Raw genomic sequence first — 27,309 nt, 5'->3', positions numbered from 1 at the left:
CATAGAGCAAATTACGTCTAAAGCACAAAAGAAACTTGGCTATCTCAAGCGTCGCTTATATCTCGCCGACAGGGACACCAGACTTGAAGCTTATAATTTCCTTGTACGTCCTTCTCTGGAATATGCATCAATAATTTGGCACCCTTATCAAATCACCCTAACTAACATTCTTGAATCCGTCCAAAATAAAGCTGCTCAATTCATCTTGTCATCCTATTCACGATATCAAAGCGTTTCATCTCTGAAGGAAACACTCAACATGCCATCCCTATCAGTGCGCAGAAAAATCACCCGTTTATTGTATTTTCATACACTTTATCATAATAGCACTCCGTTCACCCGGTCTCATATTTCTCCAGCCCCTCATACTTCACATCGCGTTGATCATGCCCATAAAGTTAAACCCATTTTTGCCCGGACGGAAAAGTACAAACATTCACCATTAATCTTATCAATAAAAGAATGGAATGAACTGCCACCCAGAATCGCCACGATAACAGAATCATCTTTATTTCAGTCAGCATTGAAAACCTACCTTGAATCATTACACTCACGGTAAATGTTTTGGACCACTATGCCGTCTCTTTTCCTACCGCTGTCTTCTTTCTTTTGCATGAATTTTCCCCGCGATTGCACTAAACTCAGTTTCTATGATATAATGCTATGTTATCTCTGGGTGTGTTGTTATATGAGTGCTACTTCACCATCTCCATTGCTGTTTGTTCTTTTTTTTTGTTGTTTGTTTGTTTGATTGATTGTTTCTTAAACAATGAATTGTATTCTGGCTTATGTTCCCCCCCTATGTAATGCCCCCAGCGGGCCTTTAGGGTATCTGAATAAATAAATAAATAAAAGTATGTCTTAATAAAAGTAGAAATGATGCGTTGGAGCACGCATATGGATCTTGTTTTGCTTAGCTGCTTAACTCCAAATATTCTCCTTTGTCAGACAAGATATTTTTTAGAAACCTGGATGAGCCAGAAGGTAATAGATTGGATTCTTAGCCGCATTGTTACTTGTTACACGTGCGTTCCACCCCTGTATACATGAACTCAGCAGAAATGGGTCGAGCACGTCCGTCGAGTGAAAAATCAGTTGTGAGATTCATGTATACACAGTCGGGTCGAGTAAAATAGGCGGCGGAGCGGGTCGCGTTAACTCGCTTGCAGGAGGTAGGGTAATTCGCTTGACCCGCTTATCTAAAGGCATGTAGACGCTGTCCAGTCAGGGAGTCTAGTTATGGGGAACTCTGGGATATGAAAAAGCCTCTGGAGCGGCGACGAGCGTCACTCGAAATGAATGCTTTTTAGCGCTCATCAACGACAAAAAATAATCGAAGCTCTCGATAGTAAAAGGCAATGGGATCAAATACGAGTAAGAACTTGTACAGTAACTTCGAATCTCGATACTATGCTCTGCTACGATACTTACTTACTAGAAAGCGAGTTCATGTAGACATCAGCCGGGTCGAGAATGATGACCTTGCTTACTCAACGCTGATTCAACCCGGCGCTGTCGAGTCCTTGTACACAGGGCTATTGTACTTGTAATTTTAGGTGAACTCTCAGTTCGTGTATTGCACATTAAATTTGAGCGATGTTGGTGCTTTTTTTGGGTATGTGCTGTTTTGTTCTGCAAACAATACTATTTGTCCAGACACAATCTTATTTTTAATTTGAGTACAAAATATTGTCCATTTTTGAAAAAAATAATTTGTGAGGCTGTTAAGAAATTTTGATTTTGAAATATATTCACAAAATATCAACATTTTATAGATACTGAAATATAAAATGTGTGCGAAACAACTTTTCAGCTCAGGATTAAACTGGTTTTTCAAGGAACTTGTGATAGGGTGAAAGTGAAAAATCACTGTCATGCTAGATGTATCGTTCTTTATAATCCCATAGTCACATTAAGCATTGTATTTTAAGGTGTGCTTAAGCAATGAAAATAATATTTGGCCTCAGATATTCAGGCAGATTACTATTCTCTATACCAACAACTACTATGAATTGGTTTGAAGAAATCAGATGCCCGAGAACCACACCTGGTACCTTGACATAAAATCACCCATGTATGCCTAACTGAATATAATCTTGCACGTGGAAGGTTGCCGATGGTATGGCCATATGATTAGCTGTGATGAAGGAAAATGCATACCTGGTAGGCTGCTAGCTGATAAGGAAGTACGATATCATTGTACTCAGATCTAGCATAACATTTTCCTGCCTATGAGTCAAATATCAGGTTCTTTCTTCTTCTTCTTTTCTTCAAATTTTCATTCCTCTCCCGATTAACCTGGACCGGAATTCACTCTAATTTCAGAATACATAATTTATTTACACTATATACACCATTGCAGCACAACTTCACTTCAGTCAGGGTGCGGCCTCTCGTCACGGCACCCGAAACAAGTCTCCTCTTTCCCGCGTCGATCGGACTCCTCGGAGCTTCTCCCCCTCTCCGGGTTCTCCTCTTCCCCCTCGTCCGGCGTCAGCGTAGCAGCAGTTTCAAGCTCTCCTCCGAATTCCTGGAAAACAACTCGCTGGCACGGCTGGGGGTGGTTGAGGGAGGATCGGGTGTCCTCTCGGGAGCGGCGCTTTTCTTCGGCCGACATCGCCGGCCGGCCGTGCGGCGCCAGCCCGCAGACTTCCTCCCAAGTTCGGGTCTTTCACAGGGAGGCGTCATCCACGGCTGCTTTGCTTGCACACACGCACGCACATACACACAAACGCCAACACACATGCGTCGCAGTCTTTCTATTCGTTCCTTCTGCCCACGATCAGGGCGCGCGCACTTGACACCTCCACCGCCACTGTGATGCGTGACTTATTGGAACGCGTCACACCTCACACAACACCAGTGCGCGGCTGATGTCCGTGATCCCCCTCTGGCGCACCATGACAACAACAGCTAAACTTAACACATTAAGCAAAAGGGCCCTCGCTCCCTCTGAGCAATGGAGCTGGTGTACACGCGTCGGCAGCGCGTCAGGCCAGGAGGCGCGGGATGCCTCCGACCCCCTGCGGCGGAGGGCGGTCAGTCGGTTCCGTGTCCCCCATACGAATCGTCTCCAAGGTCGCGCCCCTTCTGGCAATTTGGTGTTTCCGCGTCCTGCTCTTTGTCCACGCACCGGACTTCATCCGTCGCTCGCAAAAGCTTTGATTGAAGCGCTTTTTGCCCACGTTTCTTTCTGTAGAGCGGAATTTTCGCTTCTTCCCTTGACGAGAATCTCTGTCACTCTTGTCACCGGTCCGCCCGCAATCAATCAAGGCCCGCCCCATTTTTGCCCGGCGCGACTGCCGTGCAGCCCGCGGATCACGCGATTGACTGGCGACTTTATCTCCCTTTTCAAGCAAAATTTCTGCAGCAGCCTCACCGTGAACGAGCGCGCTCGAGCTGTCCTCCGTTTCGTTCGACGTACCGCTGCCAGTTAGCTCACGCATGAATCCGTTGAATTCTGCAGCCCTGTCATGCGCGCAGTGCCCTCTTTCTGCACTGTCGCCATCGTCTGGCTCTGCTGCGATGACCGTTACAGCCACATCTGTCTGAGCACATAGCTCACCGTCGTCACAACCCGCATCCCGAGCTGTCATTCCTACGCGCGCCACGGGTGCCGCTTCTACCCTCTCCGGATTTGTGGCATTCTCAACAGCATCTCCCTCGGATGCCGGCGTGCTGTTCTGATCATCGAGAAGCGCAGTGTCAACCATGTTTACGTCTGTTTCTTTTGTTTCGCCATAACGCACCTCAAACACCTCAACAACTGCCTCCTCCTTCTCAACCTCGGCCTCATTGCCGCCTCCCGAATCTGCCAGTCTGCGGTCGAAACTTTCCGCTCTCTGACCTCCTTCGAGACTCTCCGCGATGCCCGTTCCTTTCTCTGAACTCACCGCTTGTTTCTTGCCGGCCGCCGCTGCCCTGACAGATTACACGTACTGCAATTTCGCTGCTGCCAATTTCATTTCTGCATTTTTTAGTTTCAATTTTAACCGCGCCATCTCGTCCGCAAACGACAACCCCGAGCCTCCACTGACGCCCCCTACCTTTGCGCCCGCCACCAGCTCCATCTGCCCATCTCCAGCACCCCGGCCCCATCCTTCCCCGCTACGGTCCCGCAAACTATGCCCCACAGTTGTCATAGTGCGCCGCGGAAGAGGGACCTACAAGACACCAACCTGTGTCGTGCTCCGAAGATGGCTTGGCCCGCTGGTCAGCGCCCGAGGTTCATGGCTCAGCCCTGGCTCCTTTGTTGTCTTGCCTCCGTCGATCCGATGGCCGGTCCGCTTCAAATCGGAAGATCCTTGCCGACTGCGCCAGTCAAATATCAGGTTCTTTCTTCTTCTTTTCTTCAAATTTTCATTCCTCTCCCGATTAACCTGGACCGGAATTCACTCTAATTTCAGAATACATAATTTATTTACACTATATACACCACTGCAGCACAACTTCACTTCAGTCAGGGTGCGACCTCTCGGCACGGCACCCGAAACAAGTCTCCTCTTTCCCGCGTCGATCGGACTCCTCGGAGCTTCTCCCCCTCTCCGGGTTCTCCTCTTCCCCCTCGTCCGGCGTCAGCGTAGCAGCAGTTTCAAGCTCTCCTCCGAATTCCTGGAAAGCAACTCGCTGGCACGGCTGGGGGTGGTTGAGGGAGGATCGGGTGTCCTCTCGGGAGCGGCGCTTTTCTTCGGCCGACATCGCCGGCCGGCCGTGCGGCGCCAGCCCGCAGACTTCCTCCCAAGTTCGGGTCTTTCACAGGGAGGCGTCATCCACGGCTGCTTCGCTTGCACACACGCACGCACATACACACAAACGCCAACACACATGCGTCGCAGTATTTCTATTCGTTCCTTCTGCCCACGATCAGGGCGCGCGCACTTGACACTATGCAAAGTAAATTTCTAGTACTTACTCAATTACTCATTGCAGGCTGACTGTAATAATTTTAGCTGAATAAGCATGCACTGTATGATTACTCGAACTTCTTGTTGGGCTTGTTCGTGTATATTTATTATAAACTGAAGGCGCGAAAACAATGCACGCACACAAGAAAGGAACGGGACAGAGTTCCACTCACAACTGATTTATTGTGCAGAACAAAGTACACATATATTTCACTGCCGGCACATGCGCAAGGAACACATTCAGCTACATCATATTTAGCATCATGTAGTTTAAGATAAGCTATGTTCAAGAAATGCTTTCTCAGAGAAAGAGGCTGTGGTATGAGGCATGGGCTTCTTGAACATATCTTAAACTACATGATGCTGAATGGGTTCCTTGAGCATAGGCCGGCAGTGAGATATATATGTACTTTATTCTGCACAATAAATTAGTTGTGAATGGCGCTCTGTCCCGTTCTTTTTTTCTTGTTTGTGTGCATGTTGTTCTGGTGTCTTTAATTTATAATGAGCACTGTATGAAAACTTTTCCTTGGTACATTACAAGTAAGGCAATTGTTTATAGTAGAATGCAGCAAGCAATAAAGCTGTGAAAACTAAAAAGCTGGAACTTGAAATAGTACGGTTATTTTGAGAATATCATATGCGTACACAGCCTTGAGAATATCTGCGATGTACACATCTCCCTCAGTTAGCTGATTGAAGATAGCTTGACTGATTCTGTCAGGGCAATTATTTCTTTATTCTGGCCGCAGTAATATATATGTGCCTGTAACTGGTGTACGGCAGAAAAATATTCTTTAATGTGTTCTTTAATATCCAGTTTTGCATGCTTAGTAATCCATATTGTCTATTGCAGGAATGTTTAAGAATTGTTTTAAAAATTGAAACTTCTGGAGCCTGAACAGTCATATTTTCAGGAACTGTAATTCTATATGAACACTAAGCATCCACCTGAAGTTATCGGTTTGCCGGAAGCAGGTTTTTCCTTCCAAATATCTTTCTTTTTTATCTGGAATGGATATTATTTTGCAGATATATTTATTATCCCTACGTCATAAGATGCTGCATGCCCTTGCAGGCCCAGAAACCGGTCACAAAGTGCTCTAAAAGAAGAATGTGTGGCAATAGGCCTTCAATATATACAGTAGAACCCCTTTATAGTAAAGCCACTGAGGCCAGCGAAAATATTTACTATATCATGGTCTTTACTGTATCAGTGGTCTGTGATGACATGGTCCTGAAAGTGCTCTCTAGTAGTTAAATAGGCACTTACTGAACACGTCTTGTTGGTTAATGAAAAAAAAATAAATACCTTCCATCTCGCTTTTATCATCTCTTTGTGTGATTTTTTCATTATAAAATTTCTCTACATCTTGTGGAAGTACCTCTGAAGCACGAAGACGTGATTACGAATGCAACCAAGTTCGATTTCATGTAAAAACTAAAGCCTTGCATGAACATGGTGTCCCTTTTTGCTCTTTCTGCCTTTTAAAAGGCAATAAATGATAAATTCGCATGGCACTCAAGTGCTGTAAGACCTCACTCGCTGCACCTCCACTTTCTGCCACCACTGCCTCATGATTTGTACTGCACATTGCAGTGAATGTTGACCCATTTTTTTCCCTTCCCTATTTCTTGCTGCACTTTTATTCCTTTGCTTTCTGAATGGAACACGCCGCCTCTTTGCTATGTTTGTAGACAGCTTTACTTTTTTCTTCGCGCTGCGCGCTTTCCCTCACGGCTCCAAGGCTTCTGTAAAGTAGGCGTCTTCTGACTGCTGCTACGGCTAGTAGTAAAGCCACCTAAACAAACACTCGGGGTAATTGCTCTGTTTTCAAATACAAAACGTCTTGGCCTCGCGACTCTAGGTAGTGCGCGGGAGTCGTCGCCATGGCCAGAAGCACTTCAACCGATTTTTACCAAAAACATCTTTACTATAAAGGGGGAAAATGTACAGTTGCCTAGGGAAGATGAACTGGGACTTCAGTTTCACTTTACTATATCAGAGGTTTTACTATAGCGAGGTTCTGTATTTTGTACTCAATCGCATAGAGCACCCAGACTTCAAATATGGGTTTGGATAAGTGTTGAGAAGGTGAGTTTAGATCTTGTGGTGATATAGGCTTGTCTTCTGTGCAGATGTCATTTGTAAGACCACAGGCCAATCTCCTCAAAAAACTGTTCCTGAATGGTTGTTTCCTGCGGGGAGCCCAGCTTACTACCTGGGCCATGAGCTTCCCCCGCCCCCTCAACCTCATCACTTAATCCACTGACCCTTCACTGCCAACTATCATGCTCAACGCAGTCCACTGCCATTTTCCATCCATGGTGGACACTGCCCTGGAATGCACCCATGCTCAGCCTCCTATTCCTGCAACCCCTCTCGCACTATAAGGCTATAATGCATCAACCCTGCTCAACATGTTCAGCCCCTTCCATCATGACCAATGCACACTGCACCCCATCACCTCTATCTGCACTACCTGGTCATGTGCTGCCCCTGTTTCCAATTACACCTACTAGCCTCTCCCATATTAACCCTGTACCCAATGCCTTCTGAACTGCATTTTGGCCCTCTGATGTCCTTGTGGCATGTACATGTATATGAGCTCTCAATAAAATGTTTTTGGAAAATATTTTGCTTGCCTCATTTAATTGCATGGTTTTTATGGCTCCTTAGGGAGATGATATTGCAAGGTGGTATTGGGAAATGACTGCAAAAGAAAACCACAATTGTCAGAGTGACAGTTAAGCAAATGGCAGCAGTAAGGGCAAGGGTGAAATAACTGCATGGCTAAAGGTGGCTTAACAGTAGCAGTGCCAATGTCACATGTGCCAATGAATGCTAGTGGCATGCTAGTGGCATGCCAATCAGGAGCTCCTGAAGAGGATTCGGCGCACAGTTCCTTTTTAGGTCTCTTTAATTGCTTCACAGGAAAGGAAAGGCGCAGTATATGGCACATCTGAAGACAGCTGACCCGCCCCTAAGGGTTGAAAGAGCCTTGCGTGGCTGGCCATGTGTGGATGATCGACATGTGTAGTGTGGCAGGTTTTGCGATGTTTATAATGTGGAGCACTTTGGAACACAGCGTGCGGGACGCCTTCTTCTGGTTTCATTTCTTGCCTTTGACACAAGATATTTCACATAAAGAATCCCCATTACCATCATGAAGAGCATATAGCTACGTGCATATACAGGTATAATGATCAGGTAGCTTTAGACTGCCTTCGTGACACTAAAACTCCAGCAACGACTACGAAGGCTCTGCCGTTGAGAGCTAGTCGAAAGATTCTGCAGCCAATGTTTGTATGGCGATAAACCAATGCAAGTTCTCTTGTAAAAAAATCTAGAACATCTTTGATACCTCTGTGACGGCATACTATTCTAGAACGCCTGTAGCAGTGGAGGCCCTTAAACATGGTTACATCAAATGGAGCCCATAATTATTATATATGACTAAATAGCTAGAGCCCAGGAGTCTAGTTAATAATGCTTCATAGTTGTCAGTTGCAATAGATCATCAAAAAAAATCTTTCACAATAATGTCAAAAACAGGGTGAAATGTTTCCAGTTTTTGAAGATTAGACAATGCCTTTCCCATGATCCCACTCAGGAATTCAAGAAATATTCGCAAGCTTTTCCTCCTCACCACCCAAAGTAAAAATATACCTTGCCTCCAAAAACTTTTCTTACTGCTAACGTTCCGGCGTCTGATTCAAATAAAATTTTCAGGGAGTATTTTTTTAACGTAGGTGCAGCAAGGTGAAATCGTATTTGCAGCCCTGCTGTATCCGTGAATGCCTCAGAATCCTAGACAGAGAGAATGTCTCTCTCTTTAAAGAGAAAGGCGAAGAGAGACGGAGAACATAAAGTGGCGCTCAGAGTGTGAGCAAGAGATAGATATTCTCTCACTCCATCACTGTTATCCTCTACTCTCTGTCCGGTAAGCGAAATTAGACACACTCTGTCAACTTCCTCCCTTTCTTTCTAGAGAGTAGAGTCTATGTCTCTACTCTCGTGATAGAAAGCATCTCTCTACTCTCCCTCTAGAGAGAGGGCACGAAGAAGCGGGAGAGAGGGAGAGGTAGAGGGAGATAGTGAAGTGAAATAGAAATAGGAAAAAAGAGAGAGCTTCTCTATTTATCTCTCTAGAGGAACAATCTTTTTTTCTTCCTTTCTCTCTGCGAGACAGAGCTCTGCCACTCTAAATTGAGAGTCGAGTGAGGGTCTCGCATATAGTGACCGAGAGTTATAGTTAGTGACAAAGTTATAGTTAGGGATGATGGAGAAAGTCTCTCTCTCTCTTTCCAAGCAGAAATAGAGAGACTCTCTTCGCCCTCAGTAAAACGTAGACAGATTCCCTCTTAGCACCACTTACTATCTTTATCTGTCACTAATTATAACTATGGGTCGGATATTTCAGAACAGCGATACCCTCGGAATATCGGGGCATTTCGCGGACACATCTTGGCAAACCTTCTGCGGACGCCACTCTTAAGCGGTTAATGGCTTTCGCCTTAGAATGTGCTCACTTCTGGCGGCCCCTGCATTTCCTTAACTCTATTCGGGACGTTCCTGTATGGGCTGCCAATGCATAAGGCACTATACAAGACTTCTGGGAGAACAAAATAACCCAGATCGAGGTACAGCTTTATCCGCTTTACACTGGCCAAATAGTTCGTAGAGAAACACGCTGAACGCAAATCTAACACTTCCAATGAGCTTCCTGTAATAACGAATAATCCCAGACGACACTCCTTTGGTTGAAGCAACAAACTCCAGCAACAGGCGCAGCAGCCTAACTTTGCAAACAGGGGTAAGAATGGGCTTAATATGTAGCACAAAAAAATAAACTCAGTTGACCACTTCAGTAAACAGATTTCCCGAGCCTACAACCCAATATTTAAACCACCGAAACACGTTTGTCCTGCTGCAGCCTTACCACTCGCAAGCTAAAGCGAAGACGCGAAACACCCTGTGGAGCTTCTGTACTTTTCGGAGTGGACAATGCTTTACTTGCATTACGTACCAAAGCTTGCTGGTGGAAAAAATATCACATACAGTAGCTCTGCCAAAAATCGCTATGATGCCTCCTTTACAATTTTTTGTTCTCTCCCATAGCTCTTTGTTCTCTTCTTTGCAAAGCTTCTGAATATATCGGTCCCCATCCAGCTTGTTGCCTAAGTACTAGGTCGGGTTCTTCGCCGAAGTCACATTACCAAAGCGGTGAGGTTTCAATGACCACCGCCCATTCCCATGCCAAGGGCCAAGAGACCTGTTACAGTAAACCACACTACCGCCACTACGTAGATGTCACCATTCACAGCCTCAGTTATGTTGTCCTGGTCAACCATAAAAACCGCAACATCGTCTGCATCCGCCAGTACCTTCACCTAGGCCGCTTGTACCTCTAACCAATTTACAGTATTGTTGTTCTGTACTTTCATGGACAAATTCTCAATGTATATCCAAAAGGCTGAGGTGTCAGCGCTGTCACCGATAGCTGTAAGCTAATAGGGCCCCGGACTCATGTTTAGGATGTGTCGTTTACAGTTTCGATATGCCGCGGCCCCGCCTTCTGGATAGATTTTGTTCTCTGCCATTGCGCATTTTTTCTTTAATATCTCCCAACCCGACGCTGCTATACGTTTATGGCTGAGTAAAACGCATCTATTCAATAAAGAATTAGCCTAAAAACGCAGTTAGTGGTTTTAAAACCCATGACGTAGTTGAATCAGAGTCGAGAAGAAGCCTATGCACAAACGTATAAATCAACAAAAGCAGCAACTAGCCACCAAGCAGCCAAATACAGTAATAAATTATTTCTATTTGTAGGACGTAATGATACTATATTACAACTCACCCGCCCGCCTAATTCTGGTAGTTTATATACTCACATTACGACGCGCACCTCAAATAACACTCGAAATTAGTTCTCCGTTCCTGCTGGTAGAGGAGGGTGGCTTCGCCTGGCCCTACGCTGCTGGAAATAATAGACCCACGCATTTTACGGCGGAGGCTAGCCTGCCACCAGAGGTTATACCAGAAGCCATCATTGCACCCGCATCTGCTTCAGTGGCGGACGACGGCTGTTGCGACGCGAGTTTTTTCTGTTTCCTCTTCTTTTTTCTTCCTTCGCTATTTTCCCTTCTGTCCGCACGAGGCAGCGGAGGTGGCTTAGCTACAGAGCCACTAAAAGGCCCATGCATTTTCTTTTACTTCTTCCTACTGTCGCAACAACAACGAATGCTGCCAGTAGAACAAAATCGGACCTGCTGTGTGCTTCTTAGAGCAACACGCATTTAATCTTGAAAAAATTTAGATATTTGCAATGACAATCAGTTTCGATAGCATAACGAAATCGAGAGACTGCAAGCGTCAAAAAATACTTTAAATATTGCTAAAATTACGCAAAGAGCGCTCTCAAACTTGGCCCTCTTTCCAGTGCACCACGCGTCAGGTACTACATTAGCAGCACAGAGCACAGAATAAATACAAATAATTATCAGCGAAGGGCCCTAAAACAAAAAAAAAGGAACGATGGGTTGCGGTACATTGTGCGAAAGAACACCTGAAAAATAACAGCGGAAAGCCTACCAGGGTTGCTTTTACACGGCTCTTTCTTCGGGCGCTGACAAGGCTTGCCGCACGGTGATTTATCGCAAGAGGCGTTATTCCATGCGACCAGCCCTCTTAAAGCCTTTCTCAACGGCCTCTCGTGACGCAAACTTTTTCCCTCTCTTGAGACACTCGTTTCCGCCTTTCATATCAGAAGCACCGAGAGTGCGCTACTGCTATCTGGTGATAGCATTCAGAAAAAAAAATTGGGTCGCATGTCGCCCGATAACACGACTTGAAACATACATAGGATTAGGCGATAAAAGCTCTTAGAGCATCCGGCAGTAAGAAAAAAATCAGTGATCCTGGCGAGGAGAGCAAACTCGGCTCAAGCAAGCAGGAAATAAGACGCTATTCAAGCACAACACATATTATAAACGTATTTTGAAATAGCTTAAAGCTACATCTAGGAAAATTGAAGAAATTATTACAAAAGGTTTTGTCCACGTGAAGCATGCCATCTCATTCTTTTTCGTTAGAGCGAGGAGCGTAGAAAGACCTACAGGGGAGGCAGCAGACGGTCGGAGCTGACACCAATCCGCAACCAACGAGACATTCTAGCAATGCGTGAGATGTCACACATCTCGATCTCTGGAAACGTCAAAGGTCAATTCTACTTCAAATATGTTAGAATAGCAGCTTGGGCATGTTGGTTATGCATCTTGAGGTAACAGCGCGGAACACAGGACGGGAGCACAAAATTAAATTAGAGGACGACACAACGAGCGCAGCGCTCGTTGTGTCGTCCTCTAACCTTGTGCTCCCGTCCTGCGTTCCGCGCTGTTACCTCAACATTCAAATATGTTATAATGCTTTTACCGGTAACAAGGATGTATGCCATAAAACTTCACCCCCCCTTCAGGGAGAAATAAAGTCCTTCAGCTGCGCATTTCAGTCCTACTTTTGTTTTGGAAGGTTGTTGGTTCGATGTGCTGCAGCTTTCAATGCCGAAGCACATGATTGCGACACTTTCACATACGTTTGTGTGTGCACCTCAAAAACTACCTTGCCTTTCATGCAAGTAGCCCTTGATTTTTTTTTTTCGTATCACGGGGACGGCTTTTGTGGTTATTGCAATCAGTGACTTATCGTCGTAAATAGGCCCTGTGAAATTCGCGCAGAAGCTGTTTCATTTTGTAAGGAATATTGTGCTGCTTGTATCGCGTGTGCTTTTTGTAAGGAATATTGTGCTGCTTGTATCGCGTGTGCTTCTGCTCCCAAGGTATGATTTTCGCTTTGGACGCAAACGTTTCGCCTAGGCGACATTATTCCGGGAATCGCGTTTTAAATTTCGTACGTGGGGAGTTCCATTTGAAAGTTGCAGAAACAGCCTTCTTTGCCGATGTCCACTATTGTTTCGTAATCTATTTCACAGCGATTGTTGAAAACTGCGGCAAAATGTGGGGTTGTCGCTCCGAGCATCGCATATTTTCATTAGCGGCTACCCCTACATGTTCTCCACGTGTTCCTGAGAGCACTGAAGAGTCTGCATGGGATTTATCTATGCAAATGTGAAACTGTATTTATTCTTTCTTGCGATAGGAGAGTTTGAAGAATCAGTTTGCTCTTCTACTCAGGCCACAGATGTCTTCAAAGCGTCGAAATCTCATGTGGCTCTTTCAGGACGCTTGGGTCAAGAGCAGAAGGAGGCGATAATGTCATTCCGAGAAGGCAATAATAAGAATTGTGCCGCCGCTGCCTTTGCTCTAGCCGGAATAGGCGAAGAAATAAGAAACCTTTAGATATGAAAGCGTTTTGCATATTCCGGCACGAGCAAAGGCAGCGGCGGCACAACTCTTATCATGGTCTGCTCGGAACGACATTATCGCCTCTTTCCGAGTGTTATGCCGCCGCTGCCTTTGCTCGAGCCAGAAGAGGAAAAGAAATAGGAAAGCTTTAGATATGAAAGGGTTTTGCATTTCCCGGTTCGAGCAAAGGCAGCGGCGGCACAACTCTTATCATGACCTGCTCGGAACGACATTATCGCCTCTTTCAGCTCGCTGCCCAAGCGTCCTCAACACAACCACATAACATTTTGGCGCTGTGAAGATAGCACAGCTTATGTGGTATGAAGAAATAGACATCTGTACTTGGTTGCTACTTGCGTGTACGAGCTAAAAAATGGTTCTACTGCCTCTAGTGTTATATTCATTTTTTGTCAATATATTTCAGCACTAACCCTGCCTACCTTCCCAACTGGGGAAGAAAAAATATAAATAAAACTTGAAGCAGCCAGTGGCGCCTAATACTTGAACATATATATATATATATATATATATATATATATATATATATATTGTCGCGAAGACAGGGATTTATGGGAATCGGAAACAGGGGCAGATGCGCACAGTCAAGGTAGAGGTTCCCGGGAGACGGTAACACAAAGACACAAGCTCAAGAGTCCACAGTCCTAGCTAGCCGAAGCGCGCGAGAGTCTCCAACTTCTTCGTCTTTCAAGCGCTACCTCGAACCGTTAGGTGGCATTATCCCCCCCCCCCCCCCAGAAAACAAAACCCCATGCTCACAGAAAAAACTCATCCAGATGGCAAATACGACTTTCAGCGGGTAAAATACAGCTGCATGCGAAGCACATGCACTAGGTCAGACGAGCACTGACGACTAGAACTCGGTACAGTTCCGTCTGGAATAACCTCGTACGTAACTTCTGAGAGGCGACGCAACACTCTAGGGTCCGAAGTAACGATTGAGAAGTTTTTCTGACAGGCCTGGGCGCCGGACAGGTGTCCACACCCAGACTTTGTCACCAGGCTGGAAGACGACATAGCGATGGCGGTCGTTATATCGGCGTGCATCTGTTGCTTGCTGTTTTGTAATGTGATCACGGGCCAGTTGGCGAGCTTCCTCAGCGTAGTTGGTGAATTCTTCTGCGTCAGCGGTAAGCAGCTGGTCGTCAGCCGCACATGGCAGCATAGAGTCGAGCATGGTCTGTACATCGCGTCCGTATACTAGGCGAAACTGAGTGAATCGAGTTGTTTCTTGGACGACCGTGTTATATGCAAATGTGACATAAGGCAATATCTCGTCCCATGGTTTATGCCGCACATCCAGGTACATGGCGAGCATGTCCGCTATTGTTTTGTTTAGTCTCTCAGTAAGGCCATTAGACTGAGGATGGTAAGCAGTAGTCTTTCGGTGATGTGTCTGGCTTAGTTGGAAAACTTCATCAAGAAGACGCGCTGTGAATGCCTTGCCACGATCAGTGATGACGTATGAAGGGGCCCCATGGCGGAGGACAATCTGCGTCATGGAAAATTGTGCCACTTCGGAGGATGTTGCACGTGGCACCGCCATAGTTTCCGCGTAACGTGTCAGATAATCTGTAGCCACGATAATCCACTTATTGCCAGCTGACGATAGAGGAAAAGGGCCTAGAAAGTCCATACCAATTTGGTCGAATAGTACTAGCGGTACTTTGCTGCAAGTACTAGGCTGCAAGAAATCCGCTGGCTTCAATGACGGTGTCTTGCGTCGCTGGCACTCGCGGCAACCTCTAACATATCGATGAACGGTGGCGGTAAGTTTGGGCCAGTAAGTTTGGGCCTGGCGAACTCTGGTAAGAGTGCGTGAAAAGCCCAAGTGTCCAGCAGTGGGTTCATCATGGCAAGCATGAAGGATTTCATCGCGGAGATCTGCAGGGATGACTAGAAGATAGGCTCGGTCACTGTTGCCGGCGCTTTTCTTGGAGAGGATTCCGTCGCGCGTACAGAAGGATGACAAGTTCTTAGCAAACAGTCGAGATACTGTAGAATCGAAACCATCCAGATGATCGATCACAGTTTTGAGGTCTGGATCAGCTCGTTGCCGGGCCTTTAAATCAGAGGAACTGATAATGCTAAGAAAATGAGCGTTTTCATCCGTACTGTCATGGGCCAACTCCACGGGTGATCGAGACAGTGTGTCAGCATCTTCATGTTTACGTTCGGATTTATAAACGATTTATAATTGTATTACGTCGGCGGTCAACTCTTTTTCTTTATCCTTTTATCGAATATTTTGACTGCCCTGCCACCTCTTGTTAATCTTCATTATAAGCTGTTCATCTGTTACTATGAGAGCCAGATGATGTATATGTACATTTATCAGGCTCGAGAGTGAGGACAAGATTTATGCGTCTGCATAGGGTGTCAAACCGTCATTGTCGAGAAATTAATTGACTGTTGAACCAAACATTGTTATGTGAGGTATAGTGCAAAAACATATGTGTGTGCATAATTTAGTTGATGTGGAGTAAATAACAATAACTTAGACCAAAAAATAAATTAGACGACAAAATAGATAACGACGTTGACAAAATTTGCAGACGTCAAAACAACTATGGACGCCGTTTTTGTGCAAAAACGTGGGAATGAACGAATTTCGCAAGCGGGTTCAAAGGTGATGCTTGAAAACGAATAAACATGGCCAAGCTTCTATTTCATGTCTCGTCATTGCGTTACAGCACCGAAAACACTCAAGAGCAAAATAGGAAAATAGCTGTAAAAGAAAAACCAAAATTGAAAAAGTAGCAAGAATAAACAAAAATAAGGGTGAAAAGAAGAAAATAGTGGGAGAATAGGTAAGAGAAAAACGAAAATGTGTGAAAATGCAGAAAATTAGTGCAAACAAGCGTACGTAGGAGAGATCGCAGTGCTCCTACGAATTTTTATTTTCGATCTGACTCCTTGATTTCGGATATATTTTCAGCTCTATTTAGCCCACATGTTATAAGTGATAATCCTACCCTTCAAGTATATTTTATAGAAGGCACTTTAACCACAGATTCGTGCCGGTAACCCTCTGGTTTTATAATGCCGACTCCCGCAAATAGCTTATGTAAAACGCACAAGTTTCTTTTAGCCATCAGCGTAAGCGTCGCGTCTGTTGCTAGTTCATGGCATGCTGTTTTCAGTCAGCCCACGCAGCTAACACAGAGCTTGAAGGGGGAATGGCGAGCGGAGCACATTAGCGCCGGAAAGTATGACATAAACGCATACGCATGCTTAACGAAACGCCTAACCATGTTTGAACAGCAGAGACAGGTGACACGGTCACCTTTGCAGTGCTTCACTATGAAAGTATGCGATGGGCACGCCCTGATAATCCTTGTGACAGACCTCTTGCGCGGTCGCTCTAGGAGGGTCGGTTTCAAATCGGCTCGTGTTTGCACCACTCGTGCGTTCAGGTGTCATGGCAAGCGAAACGCAGGAGATAGTCATGAGCTTGGCGGAGAGTCTCCTTCAGCTCAGAGTGACAGCGTCTTGCCGTGACAGCAGTGACAGCGTCTTGCCGCACGCTAAAGGTTACTGCATTTCGCAGGTTACTGCATATCGCAGGCACATCTGCACGCTTGCTTCATCGAAGTGGCCGTATTGCGGGTGCTGCTGGCCGAGCCGACAACGAACCGCTTTCGTCGTGGGACAGTTATGCTGCTTCTGCTGCGCAAGGCCTTTTTGGCGGCGTCTACGTGTCAAGCTTCGGAGTGACGTCAGCAGAGCCCACGTCACAGGCCTCCTACCTGCCTTGATATAAAGAGGACTGAACCACCACCGGCTCATTTGGCAGCAGTGACAGCGTCTTGCCGCACGCTAAAGGTTACTGCATTTCGCGGGTTAGTGGTGCGCACTTGCTTGTTTTCAAACATTTCTGTTTCCCGCTGCCACTGCTGCCACCATTTTTCTAACCGAGACTGACTGAAATGCCTCCTCCCGAGGATTCCGTATGTTTTTCCTGTAACGAGGAATGCTCAAATGAAGGAGTGCCGTGTGTTGAGTGTGGTTATTGTTATAATTTTGGTTCTTGTTCTGGAGTAGCCGAGTCTACGTTCAAAAGCAAAGGGGAAGCATGGAGGAAAGCCTGGCGCTGTCCAACATGCCGTACGGCAAAATCTAGAGGTAGCCATAGTAGCAAGTTGAGGCCTCAGGATGTGGACGTTGCTGACATGCTGGTAGGCATCAGTGAAAAACTGAACACTCTAATCACTCTTAAGGACACAGTTGACAGCATGCAGCAGTCCGTTCAATTAATGTCCGACATGTACGATGAAATCCTGAAAAACGTGCGCACGCACGATCACAAGATAATTGACCTATCAAAACGGGTTTGCGGAATCGAAGCGCGAGCACGAGACACCGATACGGATGCGATAAGGCAAGAGATTGATGCATTCGAGTGGCAAAGTAGGAAGCTTAATCTTGAGTTTCACGGCATCCCTGTGTCTGACAATGAAGATATTCTATCCAAAGTCAACGATGTAGCTGCTGAACTAAGCCTTCCTGTCCTCAACGCCGCTGACATTGTCACGGCACATAGGCTGCCTGCCGCGAAAGATAAGATTCCGGGTGTGATAGTTCAATTTGCAAGGCGCACTGTGAAAGAATCGTGTCTGCAAAAGAGAGCAGAATTAAGGGATTCCAAAAGCAACTGTTACATTCTTGAAAACTTGACCAAGAGGAACAGGACACTGCTGGCTAGGACAAAAGAATGGGCTCGGGAACACCAGTACAAGTACGTTTGGCACAGGAACGGAAGGATATACGTCAGAAAGAGGGATGGGGCGAGTGCGTTGCAAGTGCACAACGAAAAGAACTTGGACGATGTCATATAGTTTTTGTGCGTGTCAGAGCAATGGTCGTGTAGCCCCTCTTCTTCTTGGTCATGGATGGCACAGATCATATCTTTCCAGCTGATTTTAAAGATATTTGTCAAGCAGAATATAAGAAATCCTTCAAATTATTTCACCTGAACACCCAGTCAGCAAAAAATACGTGTGCCCAGCTTAAGATACTTCTCAGTAACAAGAACAAACTACGGCCGGCAACACACAGACTACCAGATACCGTTTCTGTTGAATCGTGTAGATACGCTCGTAAAATTTAACAAACCTGTCACCAAAAAGTTTCTTAAAGCCCTATTACTCAAGCATGACATCGCAGTTGCATAGTTTAATTTTTTGTTTTGTGTTTTGTATCAGAGGTTACATGTGCTTTTCTTTATTATTTTGCAAGTGTTCTATACTGTATCACTAAGTTCAACAAACGGTTTTATTGATATCATCTCCAGCGGTATGTTTCATCTGTTTCATTAATTGCAGTTGGTTTATTACATAGCAATCCGCAATAAAATGCCAATCTTTTGTATTTCTTTTTTCCTATCCATAGTTATTTGGAGTGACTCAGTTTCATGCAATCAAATTTCTGTATTTGCGCGTTGTGTTTATGATTCGAAGTGCTCTTTTGTATGTTTTGTATCCGTTTTTCAAACTGCACGCTGAACGTCATCCGGAGCGGAAGCCTTTGTCAGGCTCTGTAGCCTTTAGCTTTCGCTCCGGCTTTCTGTAATAGAAAGGAACAAATAAAGAAAGAAAGAAAGAAAGAAAGTCAGTTTCACTTCATGTTTGATATTATTATGCTAACCGAGACTCGGTATACCGAAAGTGCTGATATAATAAGCTTGCCAATGTACAACAATTATTTCCTAAATCGTACTTCAGGTCGTGGATGAGGCGTTTCGGTAATGGTTAAGAAGTATTTTTCTGGTGAAATATTGCCCGATTTTACATGCTCACACAGACTTCGAAGTTCTGTCTTTGCTAATCAATAGGCAACTCATAGCAGTTGTTTATCGTCCTCCAGATGGTAACTGTAAAAGTTTTTTTCAGTTTTCTCGAGTCTCTTCTCGGCTTTGCAGATAAAAATAAGCTCAGTGTTGTCATTGCTGGTGACTATAATATAAACATGCTTTCCGACACTCCAGCAAAAAAGAAGCTAGAGCAGCTAATTGAGCCTTTTGGATGGGAGAACGTTATAAAAACTCCTACGCGGGTAACTCACACGTCATCGTGTTTAACTGACATGTTTATAACAGACATTCACCGGACTGGCCATAAAGCAGGAGTAGTATGTACTGATATTAGCGATCACTATGGCATATATCTGTCTCTTCCAAATATTGCACACATTAAATATAAACCGGAACCGCGACTGTTTCAAGAGATTTCGGAGCGCACTTTGAGCATCTTCTGGGAAGACGTTCGTCAAGAAAGAAATGCTGATTCCGCTTACAATGTGTTCATGGATCATTTCTTGAAAGCCTACAGGGAGTGTTTTCCGTATAAAGTTAGAAATGCTGATTCCGCTTACAATGTGTTCATGGATCATTTCTTGAAAGCCTACAGGGAGTGTTTTCCGTATAAAGTTTTTCGAAACAGAAAAAAAAATTAGGAAACCTTGGATTTCACCTGAATTATTTAACAGAATAAATGCTAAAGATAACCTGTACAAACAATTCCTGAAGACGCGTGATCTTGAAACTCTGAAGTCGTACAAGTCGCGTCGAAATAAATTAACAAAAGAAATTAGACGTGCAAGAGAACAATACTTCTAAATCAATTCTCTTCTTGCGGAACCAGAACTGACCTGACATGGAAAAAGCTCACTTATTTAATAAATCCTAGTCCTGGCCAAAGTGAACCAATCAAAATTAAATGGAAGGATGTGCAGCTAAGTGGGTCCTGTTTAGCTAACACGTTTAATGATTATTTTGTTGAAGTAGGCTCACCTAATAGTGATAACCACTCGCTGAGCTATATTGGGTCAGCGAATGATGAATCTATTTTCTTGAGTCCTGTGATTGACGTTGAAGTGATTTCAACCTTCGCAGGGTTAAACAACAGTGCTAGCACCGATGCCGATGGTCTAAAAATCAAGCCTATGAAATTTGTGCTGGATTTATCATCACCATGCCTAAGCCACATTTTCAACCTCTGTTTGTCTCAAGGCCGATTCCCCAAGCGAATGCAGATAGCTAAAGTGACAGTTTTGCACAAAAAAGGGAACAAAAACGATATCGCGAACTACAGACCCATATCTGTGTTGTCCGTTTTTTCTAAAGGGCTGAAAAAGATAATATTAAACAGAATGTTAAGTTTCAGCAATAAGTACGGGATACTGAACTCTGCACAGTTTGGTTTTCGCAAACATCAATCAACGGAACTTGCTCTATTGACACAAAAAAGAGTTTATAATGAAAGCGTTCGAAGAAAAACAGTTAGCTTTAGGAATTTACGTAGATTTTTCCAAAGCTTTGGATTGCATAGATCACAATATACTTTTAAAAAGGTTGGAAATATATGGTTTCCGTGGAACTGCCCTCTCACTTTTAAAATCTTACTTGGCTAGCCGTAGACAGTTTGTTCAACTTGGGCCCTATCTTTCTGACACCAAGTCAATCTTATCTGGCGTGCCTCAGGGTAGCATCCTGGAGCCATTTTTATTTAATATATACGTAAATGATATTGTTGACATAGACGACCAAGCCAAATTTGTCATTTATGCAGACGACACGACATTACTTTTTTCGGCGACTTCGCCTAATCATTTAATTGACCAGGCAAACAGAGTGCTTATAAGGCTTGAAGAATGGTCTGAACGAAACACGTTAACAGTAAATGCCAATAAAACTAAAGCTATTCTCTTTCGTCCGTAAAATAGAAACGTGTTTATCAATGAAGATATCCGATATAATAATTCAACAGTAGATATCGTTAGCTCATTTAAAATACTTGGTGTCGTTTTCACAGAACAGATGTCATGGGACGCCCAGGTAGATTACATTGTACACAAGTTGTCACGTGCTGTTGGCTTGACTAATATCAACAAACACACCTTCCCTACTCAAGTTAAAGTTCTTATATACAATGCACTGTTTCACTCGCACATAAAATATTGTCATTTGGTGTGGGGAACGACAACCCTAAGAAATATGCATAAAATACATCGACTGCAGAAAAAAATGTTAAGAATTATAACTAACGTTCCTTATGACCATCCATCTCTTCCACTTTTCCAGAAACATAACATAATGGCGATACATGATATGTGCGCTTATCACTTAGCTTTAGCCCATAAAAAGGAAATACGTAACAATGTCAGCTTTTTGAGAGAACTGGCTTGCCTGCAGAGAAAGGAAGTGTATTACCCTACTCGTAACTCAGACATATGGAACGAATTTAAATGCCGCACAAATTATGGTGAGCAGATGATTCAATGTCGCCTTCCAAAATTGTTAAACTTACTGGATAAGCATGATTTTTAACTCGAACAGTCATAAAAAGATGACGTCAGAGTAGTTTTATCAGCGACTGAACCTGTTTGTCTTTGATATGTTTTTTGAAGCCTTCAAAGTTGTTATCTTGATGTACTACCTTTGTGACGGGAATTGATTGCGATTGTTTTTCTTTTGTGTAAAAACTCAATTTTTAAATGTTTTGCTGGCTTTTCTTCTTTTTTTCTGTGTGCGACAGTTTGACACTGCTACTATTATTACTGTCACTGCTGCATTGCTGACACTGCTATTATTACTACTGCTAGATGGAGAGAAATTGGTCCTTTTCTGTTGTTTTACTTTGCCTGATCATACTGCGATCTCGCTTTTCTTTTCTTTGTTGTTAATGTGCAATAAGGTGCTGGTTCTTGTCAATTTTTTATGCGCTATCATTGAACGCGATGTCTCGTCGAATGTACTTCTATTTATTTTATTTTACTGTTTTTTGTGGACGCTACACTGCTCTGCCTATGTATTTTTACTTTGTATTTTCTTCGGGGGGGGAGCTCGTCAAGCCGATTGCTCGGCTTTTTCTCCCTGCCTCCCCCATCACCTTGATGGAAAATAAAGGTATTATTAAACTAATAAAAAGGGGCACTTTCAGATAGGGTTCACAATCTAATTATAGCTGAAAGAAATTCCTGTCCGAAAAAGCTACCTAACAGTAGTATATCCACGATTTCTTGGGATGCATTTTGGTTGGTGGGGAGTTCTTCCATGTCATGCTGCATGCACCGCGAACTAAATAGGTATTTTCAGCTTTGCTGAATGGGTTAGAAGGACAGTCGGCTCCGAATCCTTTTGTAATTACAGCTTCCGTTTATCCGTCCTACATCTGGAACATCACTCCTGCCTTCATTGAAAAGATGGATTAGGTTTTGGGTTCAGGCAATTGTCCTCCATTTTGAGACTGGTGTGAGATTTCATCTGATGGCAAATGGGCAAAGCTGGGACTGTGATGCCTTGTAGCTGGTCACCTTACAAAACGCCGACTGCGTGGTCGTTGCGGCTTTATTTGTTAACCGCCTTAGCAATGTTCTTCATGACACCATAATCTCTACTCAGATGTGTTACATAAATGGGAGGTCAACGTTTTCGATGCCTGTAATAACTGTGGATGTTATCACGAGGTATGAAGCATAACTACGTCTTTACTATAGACAATTTACTGCAATTCCCGGAGCTGTTGCGTTACCTATGTATGTTGTAGTGCGACGAGGTAAAGAGGATAATTTTAAATTTTGAACTATGCGGACAGGTTTTCGTTACTCGAGGTATCAGACAAGGACTTGGTAAGGCCTGATGCGAAGCACTGCATGGCGCTTATCTGTAGCTGAGAAGCTTCGACTATTTAGTTCAGAGATCAGGTTTTTTTATATTGTCTTCCGTGTCACCTGGGAATTATACGGGATGCATCGCAAGCCTCCCCACGACCCAATAATCTGATTCGGAGCTTCTTAATATATTGGGTGATTGCCTTTAAGATTGAAGGAAAGGCGTGATCGCTCATCTCAATACTTAGCAAAGCTAGGTGAGTTAAGCAAAATGAGTGACTTTCGCTTCTCCTGCACAGCCAATATGTTTAATGTTTTGGCTTTCCGACCTGTTCTGGATCTTCCGCAGAGTGACGTGATGTTGGCAAGCATCTGGAGAACTATTTGCTGTAAACCACACTGATATATTTTTCCTGAGCAACGTCTTAGCGAACCCAGCGCAGCTCCAGAGCATGCGTGACAGGCACTCTTGGAAGGCTCACCTACGTCTTACCAGGGGAGGTATTCAGCCAGATACAACCACTTGTCTGGAAACGCATGGGTCAGACGGCTTATCGATTAACTAACTCGTACAAACCATTTAGCCAGATGGGAGCAGCATCTGACCACCTCTCGCCTTCCTTCTTATGTTCGAGATTTCAGGTGGTTAGGAATTGGTGGATTTACAACTACTGATCATCTGTTAACGCATTTGTAACGTACAATTAGTGACCGGAGCGTTGATCTCCGGACAACCTGGATCAAGCTTAATGCTACTGCACCATCGCAAATGTGTTCTGGTGGAAGTATGCGCATATCCGGTGCTACAGACCGTGCACCGGCACAGACGGCTGCGACGATTTTAAAAATGTAGCAGCTTGCCCCAGCCAGTATGTAATAATGGGGGTTGCATGGTTTGGCGGCGTGGCAACACGGCACGGAGCAAACCCGCCGTCCATCTATCCTCAAAAAGCTTTGCAGATTAGGTGGACAGCGGGTTCGTACCGTGTGGTGTCGGCTTTTATCTGGGCTAGTTGGCTCCGTCGAGCGAAATACACCTCATCCCGGCTCACGTGTGCATCTGCCACAAAGAAATGGATAGCCCAAACACCACTATAATGCTGCAAAGCATTATAAAATGCTTATGACTTTTTTCATGTGTACGTTAGAAGCCTTCCAAACTATAGTATTCTTCATTTTTGTCCCAGCCAAAAAATGAATTACGAACAACAATGAATACCACTGAGTTCGCAATAGGAAAGTACAGGATATTGGCAAAGTTACTCTGTCGTATGCGTTATCCGACGAAGTTGCAAGATATAGTGATATTTTATATTTTACGCTATCATAACCCTGCCAAAAAACAGAAAACAACTTTGTAAGCGTTGAGAAAGCTATGGATGTTGCATAAGATAAAATGTAACTAAAATGAGATAATACTTGTTGCTTGCACCAATTGGATACCATGGTTCCGCGACGTGAGGACTGTAGGCTGAGGCAGGCCCCAGACGGCTCGTGAAACTCTAGAAGCCTTCCATATAAAACAAGAAGGTGCAAATTGTATCAGTGACACATCGGTTTTCCTTTGTGATGCTGTGCGACCATTTTTGTCACTCCTGATTTGATAACATTGATGCCTTCTCTTTGACACCCTGTAAGCTTGGGCTCCAAGGTTACCCCGGAAGGAGACTGCAGCCATGAAATTAGGAGAGGCCTGCTTCTGGGAAAGAGAGTCATGGTTAGCCTTGACCGCCTAGTAAAGAGCAGATACATTAGTCTGTCAACCAAGATCCGTATAACTCGTGCTATGGTCTTTCCAGTTGTGATGTATGGATGCGAGAGTTGGATTGTGAAAAAGGCTGACCGCCGAAGAATTGACGCGTTTGAATTGTGGTGCTGGCGAAGACTCTTGAGAGTTCCTTGGACTGCCAGGAGGTCAAATCAGTCGATATTGTCGACCATAAACCCTGACTGCTCATTGGAGGGTCAAATTCTAAAGTTAAAGTTCAGATACTTTGGTCATCTGATGAGAAGAGGGGAGTCGCTGGAGAAAGATTTGATTTTGGGAAAGGTTGAGGGTCGCCAGAGAAGGGGTAGGCAGCGAACGCGATGGTTAGATGGCATCCTCGAGGCGCTGCAGATGAAGTTATGTGATGTTAGGAAGATAGTGAGAGACCGCAAGCGTGGCGTGACATGGTCTATAGGGTCACGAAGAGTCGGACACGACTGAACGACTGAACTGAACTGAAGCGTGCGCATAGGCCGCCGAGAAGTCCATATATGCTAGTTTAAAATATATGTTAGTTTAGTTTAAAAAACAGTTGGAGTAAGAGCCGGTAGTGTCCTGTTTATTGTTTGTGCGTCAGGGTTGCGGTGAATACCCTCTAAGAACCAGCTCGAATCATAGAAGGCATTTACGCAGGGCAGATAGTTTCACATGCAACCTTATGTGCAGCGTTGGTTGCATTGAAGCCTCAAGTCCATTGTGTACGCATGCGAGGGCCACTATAGAACCATCATACTTCAAAACGGTAGGTAAATGTTTCGGTGATCTAACCAAGCGTATTGTTTTCTTGACTTCGTTGCCCATTGCTTTAAAAATAGAGGCTACCTTCATACACCTTGTTAATTATTCACGTTATATATGTTCCGTCTTATAATTGCATGTATGTTCCGTCTTACCATGAAGCAAGGCCCGAATGACTACGCGCAAAGTAAATCGATTTGTTGTAGATTGTATGGTGAAACGGTTGACCATACTTCATTACGCATCAATTGCAGCCTGAAATCCCTTTCTTTCATGGAGCTTTACAAATATGAGTAATATTGGGCGCATTAGCATCCTATGTGCGTGGCCACTGTTATTTAATTAGAAGTACGTGTTGGGGGATGTTAGGAATATACCAACGCAAAGGCACTGTTTTTCCTAACACAATGATTGCATTAATTTCGGGTTGTTATTTAATTTGTAAACGCCCGCGGCTGCGCGATGCAACTTAATATAGCATGGTTATAAGGCAGTTGTTGGGACATTGCAGTAAAACAGGACGGCAGAAACACTTTTCCTGTTTCTCGCCGTTTCTGCCGTTTTGTTCCCTATGATGTGCGGTAAGTACATACGTGGCTTCAGATGCTGATTCCTAATAACGAGACACATAACTAAGGGGTTCATTAACTACTCTTTGTTTTTGTTTTATCTTTTAATAAAACGAAATTTCATCTTTTTTAGGTATTGCAAACAGGAACTAAAAAGAACTGGTTGTGGGTTCTCTACGGGGCTGCGGCTCAGCTCTCAGTGCAAACAATCCTCCGCTAGCTTAGACCACAGTGGTGGCCCCAATAAACAACACGAACACCGAGGACCAAAGGGTAAGCGTTTACCGGTCTTCCTCGGCCGCGCGCAGATCAAGCAACGGCTGACTCCACCTGAGCAGTCCCTCTGGCTGTAGAAGCGTCCGATCTCTTGGCCGATCCCGTCCGCTCTACTCTCGGTACACACACAACACGCGCACTCACTCACTCACTCACTCCCATCTGCCCAAAACCACACCCAGCCAACACACCCAGCGCGCCCCCCTCGCCACAGCAGTAAAGAGAGAGGCGGAAGGAGGCTGCTGCCACGCGATATGCGATCTGGAAAGGAGAGGCCGTGCGCCTGTCCGAAGCCACACCAGCCAATACACGCAGCGCGCGCCAGCCAGGGTTGAGCAGGCGTACACGAGTCCGGAAGAAGCCCAGACGACGGCGGGAAAGGCCAGACTGCGATAGTAGCTAGCTCGAATTCGAGCTTTTTCCGGATACCACTGTATGCCTGTGCAGCCATTGGTCTGGTAGACTAAACATCACCTTCGCCGCTCTCCGCCGCCTGTACGCAGACAGCGTGGCCCATGCGCCCGGAGTGCCGGTGCCATAGGCAACCTGCAATGGAGTTTGCTGAGACATGTGGCGCCACCTGGCGGCCGACGGGATCTAATTATAATACCGAGGCGGCGCAGAAGCTCACGCCGTGTAAGTTGCGGCCCCTGTGTTCCTTCTGCGTTCGCGTTTTGTTATCCCAGTGAGTGTGATTTACCCGTTTAGTGACTTCAGTGGTCTCATGTGATGCTTCGACTACTACGGATGTGAACAAGAATAAAAATAAGCGCAAGGGCGGCGAGGAAGACTGCCACAATCACGAAGGAAACCTAAGCGTACCGCTTGCTGGGAGAACCTGGGGAGAATGATGAGAGAAGGCTGCGAGAGATTGGCTGCGAGAGAGTAATGTAACTGAAATTCGTTTTGTTATGGGGCCATTTGTGTACAGACGCTAAGCTAAAATAAGACGATTGCCCGTGAGCGGAGGAAACGGTATAAACTTCTGACTCGGGGAGTCGCACGCTGGTTGGGGCTGTTGTGCCAGTGGATCCCGCAGCTGCGACCAATGTTGTGCCGG

The 27,309-nt window shown here is 44.8% G+C and overlaps 1 protein-coding gene across 3 annotated transcripts in view; it reads right to left on the bottom strand.

Moving 5' to 3' along the window:
* Positions 1–26,432, bottom strand: part of LOC146181253 (uncharacterized) — a 136,182-nt gene extending 109,750 nt beyond the window's left edge. The window contains exon 1 of one of the 3 annotated variants that reach the window (XM_084576314.1): positions 26,259–26,432. The gene's annotated coding sequence lies outside the window, so the exon portion shown is untranslated. The remainder of the gene's footprint in view (positions 1–26,258) is intronic. The other 2 variants (XM_084576312.1, XM_084576313.1) reach the window with 2 other exon arrangements.
* Between the last annotated feature and the right edge of the window lie 877 nt (positions 26,433–27,309).

This window comes from Amblyomma maculatum, chromosome 8, assembly GCF_055883805.1.
Source record: "Amblyomma maculatum isolate TAMU_Amacu chromosome 8, ASM5588380v1, whole genome shotgun sequence".
Lineage (NCBI taxonomy): Eukaryota > Metazoa > Arthropoda > Arachnida > Ixodida > Ixodidae > Amblyomma > Amblyomma maculatum.
This window is presented reverse-complemented; position numbering and strand designations above follow the sequence as displayed.